The sequence below is a fragment of the Dermacentor silvarum genome, chromosome 8 (genome assembly GCF_013339745.2).
Source record: "Dermacentor silvarum isolate Dsil-2018 chromosome 8, BIME_Dsil_1.4, whole genome shotgun sequence".
In the NCBI taxonomy this organism is placed as follows: domain Eukaryota; kingdom Metazoa; phylum Arthropoda; class Arachnida; order Ixodida; family Ixodidae; genus Dermacentor; species Dermacentor silvarum.
This window is the reverse complement of record NC_051161.1, coordinates 111,255,819-111,264,569: the sequence shown is the minus strand read 5'-3', so window position 1 is coordinate 111,264,569 and position 8,751 is coordinate 111,255,819. Positions and strand designations below refer to the sequence as shown.

General features: G+C 44.5%; 1 long non-coding RNA gene across 1 annotated transcript; it reads left to right on the top strand.

Moving 5' to 3' along the window:
- The first annotated feature begins 1,708 nt into the window (after positions 1 to 1,708).
- Positions 1,709 to 5,173, top strand: LOC125947578 (uncharacterized). Its single transcript, XR_007468410.1, has 3 exons — positions 1,709 to 2,174; positions 3,228 to 3,321; positions 4,610 to 5,173. It is a non-coding gene; the product is annotated as an uncharacterized LOC125947578 (long non-coding RNA).
- The last annotated feature ends 3,578 nt before the right edge of the window (positions 5,174 to 8,751 follow it).

The following is an 8,751-nucleotide window of genomic DNA, read 5'->3' as shown; positions in this document are numbered from 1 at the left end:
TATTGAGTCCGTAGACTCTAATTCGTTTAACGATGGGAATGGCCCCACCATTCTTCGTACGAATCTGTATCTCTTCGTACTCTCTCTCTTTGATGTACCCCTTGGGCGGCCTGCCCTTGAGGGTATGTCTGTAAAGAAACTCCGATTTCACTGGAGAGCATTCAAGCCCCGTGCCTGTAAGGTACTCCTCCACTTTACATACCACTTCCTGTAATTTCTGTTCTATCTCTCCATCACTGCCTTGCGAGATCCATATAGTAATGTCATCCGCGTACAAGGAGTGATTGATTCCTTCGATGTCTTCGAGCTTTTCCTGCAATCCTATCATAATGAGGTTAAAGAGCATGGACGATATCACGGAGCCCTGAGGCGTGCCCGAACTGCCCATGTCCCTCACCTCCGACTTGAGCTCCCCCATCGCGAGGGTAGCCTTCCTATTCGTTAGAAAGTCTCAGATGTAATTTTACGCCCTTTCTCCTAGGTTTAGGTGGCTGACCTGACTGAGTACGGCCGAATGTGCTGCTTTGTCGAATTTTTTCTTGAGATCCAACCCTAATATAGTTCTGGTGGACCTCGTTTTACTGTCTAGTACTTGCTGCTTGATTTGCAGCATAACGTCCTGAGCATAACGTCCTGAGTCCATGTGTTTCCTGAAGAATCATAACGTCCGGTTTAGTCTTGTTTCTAAGGTATTGTTGCCGGACGGCCTTTTTGGATTCGTAGCTCCTGCAATTCCACTGCCATATGATAAGGTCTCTTTTCTCACGCTTTCCCATCTTACGGTGGGGTCACCACGGAGGGTGGCGGAAGGAAGGAGGGCGCTCTTAAAACAATGTTAGCAGTGCTGGAATTTCCAGCTGCTTGTAAATTTTGTGGATTCCCTGCCGAGCTGATCGCAGGAGTGTTGCTGATTAGAGGCGATGGGGCTCTTCTCGGGATAAGTTCTGTTATCCTAGTATTAATTTCGGCCATATTGGCCTCCATTTTATCTAGCCTTCTCAAGATCACCGAGATTGCCAGCGAAAGATTGCTGGTAGCTTCTTCCAGTTAGTTAGCCACCTTCTGCTGGTTGAAAATTGCCTGGTTGAAGTTCTGGGTTTGAACCATAGCTGTGTCCTGGTCGCCTTTCTCTTGGGTGGACGTGGAGTATTATCCCCTTCCATTCTAGTTTCTTCAATTGCCTCCAGTCTCCCGGGGCTCGGGGATCGCGTTTGTTTGTTTGCCTGATTTTTCTCCCTCTTAAGCTCATGAATGTCCTTCGTGAACGGTGCAATTAGTTCCCTCAATTGTGCATTCTGTTTCTTCATCTCAGCTATTTCGTTAGTATTATTAGAATTATGTGCAGTCCCCTCAGGTTTCCCAGGGCGCGGCCCTTTAACCGCATCTGACCAGCTCACCTTAGGCGTCATAGCCAGGTTTGCCTGTCTTCCCCGGGACCTGCACCTGGATCCCGCCAGTGACCTGGATCGGCATCGGTCCTTACACTCTTAGTCAAATACCGTATAATGTCCGGCACATATGCGGTATATTTTCGTTCCAGCGTAAAGTACTGCATATCAACGGACTTTCTAGCAATATTATGCGTGACAATGGCTGCGGCGGCAGGCTAGGCCCGCTATATGCGGCCGCGAGCGGACGCAACGCTTATATGCAGCCTTGCAAATTTGGCGCGCAAAAAGCGCGCCGAAGCGTTGGGAGAGCGTTACAAAGCAAAAGCTGTAAGGAGCAGTGAGGGTTATGCTTTGAGGGAGAAAGTAAAGCGAAATGCAAAAGGAGAGAACGAAGAGAAACAAGTCGACGCCTCCGCTTTGCTTTGATGGCGGAGGAGGAGGAAAGGCTGCGCCGACCGGACCGGGAAGGAGCGAGAACATGGCGTATGGCGGCGTGCGAGGCGATTGTTTTCGGCGGTAATTATCGTCATATCTTTGTACCGGCGACGTTATGCGACTGTGTTCGTGTTGTGAAGTGATCTGGCCGCGTCGGTGAACGCTCTCGGTGATGTCAGTGATGTTCAAATCCACCGTTGTTACCGGAAATTGCAAAAAAGCAGTGCAACTTCGACAACTCGTGAGTACGACGGCCACACGGGCGATCAGCGGCGGCGGGCCGCCATGTGCGCTGGATCGGAGGGCCCAGGAGTGCGTGCTGTAGAGCTGCGAACCTGTGCCTATTTGGTAGGGCGATTTTTGTTTCCTCTACACTACGCTTACTAAATGCTTGATTTCTACCATTGCATTATTATGAGCCAGCAGATAACGAATGTCAGTGATTTAAACATCTGAACGTGTAGTACTAATGCGAACACGCTTTTTATAAGTTTTGATGTGTGAAGTAGTTATAACTGCAGGCGTAGCTCCGTTTAGTTTTCCCCCTAATGTATGATTGCAGGCGATTTTTTTTTCTTGCGTAGTCAGGTGTCCATTTGTTGAAACTTCATGCGCGAATTTTCGTTAGGGCTTGCGTTTTATAACGGCGCTGGTAATCGCGTGTAGCGTTCTAACCATGAAATGTGCCTTTTTTAAATTCCTTTCGTGGGCTTTGCGTGATTAATTCATTGCATTTCGTAGTTGCAGTTCGTCAAACGACGGTTATATTTTGAAAAAATTTTCTGGTGTGTTACGCACTTTCCTCTGTGTAGTGTGTCGGTTTGCGTAGATTTCTGGCTTTCCTATTTAATGCGTCCAGTTCACTAAAATTCAAAGCCCAATTTAGCACGAAGCTTGCGTGACGCGACCGTAATCAAATAACTCCGACGACGCAGCAGCTCCGAAGTGACGGTTTGCACTAGCCGCAGGATTTGCCACATAATTACTTGGAGATAAGCAGTACACTCGTTACTTGTCGAAGGGCCGAAGTTCTATGCAACTGGCAAAATTTCAACAACGCAACATGTCACGTCGATTGTAGCAAATTCAAGTTTTATAGCAGACGGAAAAATCTGGTTTTGAGTACTTGCGTCGTTCCATAATGCCACACATCATTTTGTGAGATAAAAGCGCTGCACGCATAGCTAAAAAAACTATGAAAGAAGCAAAAGAACATTACAAGTTGGACATTTTACTTTTGTGTGGTGATTGCTATATTGTGTTGATTTGCGACTATGAAGTACGCACTAGCCCCAAAATAGGCCTTAATAAGACCTTTCTTATGAGCTTATGCTTCTCGAGTTATCAAATTTCTGCATTTTCTTTTTATTCTCGCTTAATTGAATTTTTTTTTCTATACAGGAATAAAGTGGGACGTCAACAATAATAAGAACGCCACCCATGAAAGCAGAACCCCGGGCTCTCCATTGGAACTTTAGAGTGGACCACCGCACCGGTAAGCGAAAATCAGGCCAAAAATGGCTGTTCACTGCAGTGCGGAAATATATGCTTATGATGAAGCACACGAAGAAAAAGCTCATATTTTGCCAGCTCAAAAGTGGTGCGGGGCTCAGAAAGATACAAGTGTTTACAATATTTCTTGCACGCGGAGAACATTGAAGCACTTACACGAGCTGTAATATCACTAGAGATAGACACACATTCGAGAGCGTCTCACTAATTTCTGCTGATTTCAGAACAGTGGTAAGTCTCTGAGTTTAGGCCAGTGTAAATGCAAGTACAACTGAATTCCAGTAAGTGTAAGGGACATAAATGAGTGCCCCCGAGAGCCAGCTGACAATGTGGGCCCATTAATAATTACCTGCAAGTGGGAGGAAATATGACTGTGAAATAAACCAGAAGCCCAAGCACATTGAGTTGATTTCGAAGAGGCCAAGTATATGTGAAATGTGTTTGTACATAACGTGAAGAATGCAACTGTATGTATGTTTCTCTCTTTAGTTGCTTGCCAGAGCATTATGTGTTTGCGTCTATTGTCATGGCTTGATTACTTTGTTTACACTGTGTATGCACTCATTATATTCAGATTAATTAGGTAATTAGGGATGAACTTTAGTGCTAATAATGCCAGTGAAATTTCAAATACAATGCTGTAAATTCAAAGGTCAGACACATTCGCATGTCGTTCACAATCTCTTATGAGTTATTCACATGTGAAGTGTGTGATATGGAATGTTCAGCTTTCTGTAGTAAATCATGGACACCTAGTTTTATAATGCTGACACGTGCTCTTGGAGAAAGGAGGTAGAAAGATAGGAAGACAGGCAGGTTAACCGGCATCAATACGAGTGAATGTGCTGAGGAAGGGGTATAAAGGGAATGAAAGGCAACAGGAGAGCCTAGATTTAAAATAGAAAGGAAGAGAATGTGTGCACATCAATGCAATGCTGTGCACTACAGCAACAACCCACATGTCAAGTAGCAGGGCAATGCAAGGGTGTTCAACACAGTCTGAACAATTATTCTCTCCGCCAACAAGATGCAATTCAGTGCAGTCAAGTGTGGTTTTTAAGCCACACCAAAATGAGGGCAGTCAAATAAAAGACCTCGGATCATTATCTCGCAGTCTCAGAAGTTTATGGTTAACATTGAGATCTGTTTCTTGCAAGATCACTACTCTATTGGCCTCGAACAACTATTGAACAAACATAGCCCTAAGAGGGCCAAGGTGATGCAGTTTTTGGAATCATCTAACATTGAGTGGCATTTCTTTTTCCTTCCAGGTACGACGGTCACCTGGAGGCCCAGGAGTCATCAGGACAAATAACTCTGAATATATATAAATGATATCTAATGTGTTTGTGATGACGGAGCAATTATGTCAAAATGAAACACATATTTAAAAATGTTTTTTTTATCTTGTTAACAATGTATTCATAAAAAACTTCACTTGGATCTCTCTTCATTCACCCAACCACTGCGGCATGTATACAGAGTGTGATCCGCAAGACAAAAGATTTTTTATGTTGCTTGGCTCCCAAAAGAGTTCTTCAATTCAAATACGTACAAGGTGTGTTCGAAAAGAAACCAAACTTTTGCTTTAACATCTTTATTGCTTATTGTACAACATTTTATGCATGGCCCCTTCAAAGTAGTCCCCTCTTCTGGCAATACATTGTTCCTATCATCTCATCCATTTTTTGAAAGCCTCCTGGAACACTTTTTCTGGGATGGCGCGTAGGTCTCGTGTCGCATTGTCTTGAAATTTCTTTTATGGGTTGGAAACGACGTCCTTTCAACGTGATTTTAAGTTCGGGAAACAGGAAAAAGGCTTCTTGGGCTAGGTCTGGAAAGTACGGTGGATGGGGCACGAGAGTGTGATGTTTTGCTAGATAGCCGCAGACAAGGAGAGACGCGTGAACTAGGTCATTGTCATGTTGCAACAATTAAGTCTGGGTTTCCCACAATTCAGGCTTCCTACTGGACACAGCATCCCACAAACGCGCTATAATTCCTTGGTAGACCGCCTTGTTTACCATCTCACCACGTGGTACAAATTCCTGATGGACTATATCTTTCCAGTCGGAAACCACCACCATTACCTTAATTTTTTTGCTGACTCTTGCGTGCTTTCTTGGACGAGAAGACTGTTCGCCCACCCACTGCGACGACTGCACTTTTGTTTCAATATCAGAGCCATAAACCCACGTCTCATTGCCTGTTGTGATGTTACAGAAGTTTTAATTATCTCTGCCAGTGGCATGCAGTTCCCAGCTTATTTCAACACAGGTGTTTCTGATCGACAGTCAACAAACGCGGCACGAATTTTGCACTGACACGATGCATCTCAAGTTTGTCATTCACAATAGGATGCCATGATCCTATGCTGATGCCCACTTCGTCAGCTAGTTCTCAAACAGCTAAACGACGATTTCCACGAATCACAGCGAATCCACTCTCTCGACATGGTCATCATCTGTTAATGTGGAAGGTCGTCCAGGCTTGGGATCGTCACCAACCGACATTCTGCCTTGTTCAAAATGCTTAAACTACTCATAGCACTGAGTGCGACTCATACAGTTTTCCCCATATGCTTGGTTGGGCAATTCAAATGTCTCTGTGAAAATTTTGCCAAGTTTGTAGCAAAATTTCACACACACACGTTCTTCTACATCCTCTTTCCTTGTTACTTTGGCACTAATCCAACAAACAGCTTGTACACGTGCGCACTTCGGCTGCAGTAGCTCACCAACCAATGGTCAGAGCAAAACGCGGTAAATGGCAGTTTGTTGTCTAAACCCGCTGCTACATGCGTTCAGTAGCCGCAGCGTGCTCTTTGCCGGTTTGCGTGCTATTTCAAAAGTTTGGTTTCTTTTTGAACACACCTTGTACATTTTCATGCAGCGCTTTCATTCTTTCTTTTTTTCATTCTAATCATGGATAGCTATTTTTCATTAAAGCTGGGAGCACTTAGCTGTCTAAATTCCTCATTAGATAACTTATCTATAGAAAATGTGGCCTTACAGTAAGTTTACTACATATGTGTGTTCTGTTCCTCATGTTGTAGTTATCTGCTATTTTATGTAGTTTTGGTTATAAACAAAACTTTCTTTAATGAACAAGAAAACGGTAAACTGAGAGGCCCAACTCTTGTTGGTCGCAACTGCAGGAAGTACGTGCAAGTTAATGCGTTATGCTTGTTTCACATTTTAAAAGCTGCAGGCACTAACACTGCCTATCTGCTTTTGTATTTCCTGTAGCAGTGTGGCTTTTATTTGTTACTGTCAGAGCTGGGTATATAAGTCCCCATTCTGTGTTGAAAACCTACAGTGAAACTATGCTGGACACTTTTCACTTTGTTGTGTTGTAAATAAATCATCCTCTTTTGAAAAATATGTTCTTTGTCTGTGTCTGCATGAACGTACGTGTCTGCAATAATGTACAGCATGCTTTCAGATGGCGTACACAAATGAAGTGGGCATTCCGCAAAAAGCATACTTAACGTTGTAGGAGAAAAACGGGTGCTTTTAATAAATATGCATATAGGGCGCAGTTGATATAACGAAGGCAGAGGCAATCATATAATGTGCACGACACCTAAATCCCAATTCTATCTCTCCTTCGTGATAATTAGGTATGCTAGCGGGCAGTCCATCTCACCTGCTTGCAACCACTTCATGGCACACCTTCCTTTGCCGGACACAGCACAATAGTGCGTGCCCACTTAATACAGCGCGTGCACTTTATTGCAGTCTGCACGCTGCTTTCTTTTTCTGTTTTGAGATAACTAAAAGTAGTTTGTGCATGAATGCGGCTCGTCTTGCACACGGAGATTCACTTGCATTCCAGATAGCAGAGAGTGCTCATTGCGTGGTGCTGATCACACAAACGCAGCGCAAGATACAATGGGCAAATTGCGGTTATTCCACGTTCATTTTGCGTCGAAGCCATCGACTTGCAAGGGTAAGAATGGAGCCGTTGTAAGCTTCGACACGCCGGCAAAATCCCGCCTTGTTATGCGAAATTTCAAACAGCTGATTCGTTCACTTTCAACGACCGTCGCCGCAGTAACATTAACTACAACGGAACAGCATAATAAGACCGGTTCGAGAGCATTCTTCTCGATACTACCAAAAGCTATATATCTCAGTCTTTCGGACAGGGCATCCCTGTTTAGGCCAGCGGAGGTGAATGGAAATATTTGTCGGTTCAGCAAACTTAGACGGGCCGGTAATATCCCGCCCGCTTATTCGACGTCTCCGAATATCGGAGTCGTATTGTCGTTATACAGTCGAGGCAGCGCAACAGCACGGATCAGTTTTAACTGAACCTTCTGAACGAGGTTAAAAGTTTCTCAGACAAAGCCGAGTTCCCGGTTAAACAGTGACTGCAGCCGCATCATAGCGAATAAAGAGAAAATATTAATGAACTATATTTGCCTGGCGAAGCAGTTTTTCTCTTCGTGCAGCCCCCCATGCTCCGTAATCCTACCCCATTTAGCCTTTCCGCCCCACATGACAGCTGTTGAAAGCGCTATTCGTATACTGATATTCATTTAAATACATCTACTGTCACCAACCACCTAAGCATCGGTAAAAGCTACACAAACTATGTGTATATCACGCACGATCGCCGACGGTGAACGATCGACATAAAACCACAGCCTCGGAAACACAAATGTATCTACAAATAGCTGTGCAAGTCCTCCACGACAGCATAGTGATGTGGAGTAGTGGTTAGCGTGTTTGATTCTCACGCGGTGTACCCGGGTTCGATTCCCAGTGTTCTCATGTTTGTGTGATGTGCGTTGCCATGCTTCTGTTATGTGTTATCGATTTCGTATAATGTGGTTCTATGCAATGTCCATGAAACAGCCCGCAAAACCACTATGGACGGCACCTGTCTCTAAATAATAATTTTTTCTTAAAAAATACCCAATGGGCCGCATAATTTCGAGCCGCATAAGATTTGAGCTGCTTAGTAAGCCGGACAGATTTGATCTGAAATACCGCATAAAAATGTGGGGTTATGCGTGACGTCCACCAAGCGGCCCTACTATGGGCCGTTTAAATGCAGGCCGCATAGGCAAGAGCCGCATAAAATAGGCCGTATACGCAGTAGGCCGCTTACAGTGAGCCATTTATAAGCGTCGAAATTTTGATCTACTTTCCGCCCTATATGCGTTGTTTTAAGCCGGTATTTGCTAAGAGTGTAGTCGTTGATCTTCCTCTGGACCTGGATCTGCCTCGCTCGGTAGGCCCGTCCGCGAAGCGAAGCGGCTGCTGCTGTTTTTCCTGTTGTTTTAATCCTTGTTCTTGGCGAATCCATTGTCAGTGCTTGATTATATATGGTTTCTTGAACTCGGCTTTACAGATGTTGTCGGCCGTTGGTGGTCCATCCCGCACAGCTGGTCCCTGGGCTGACA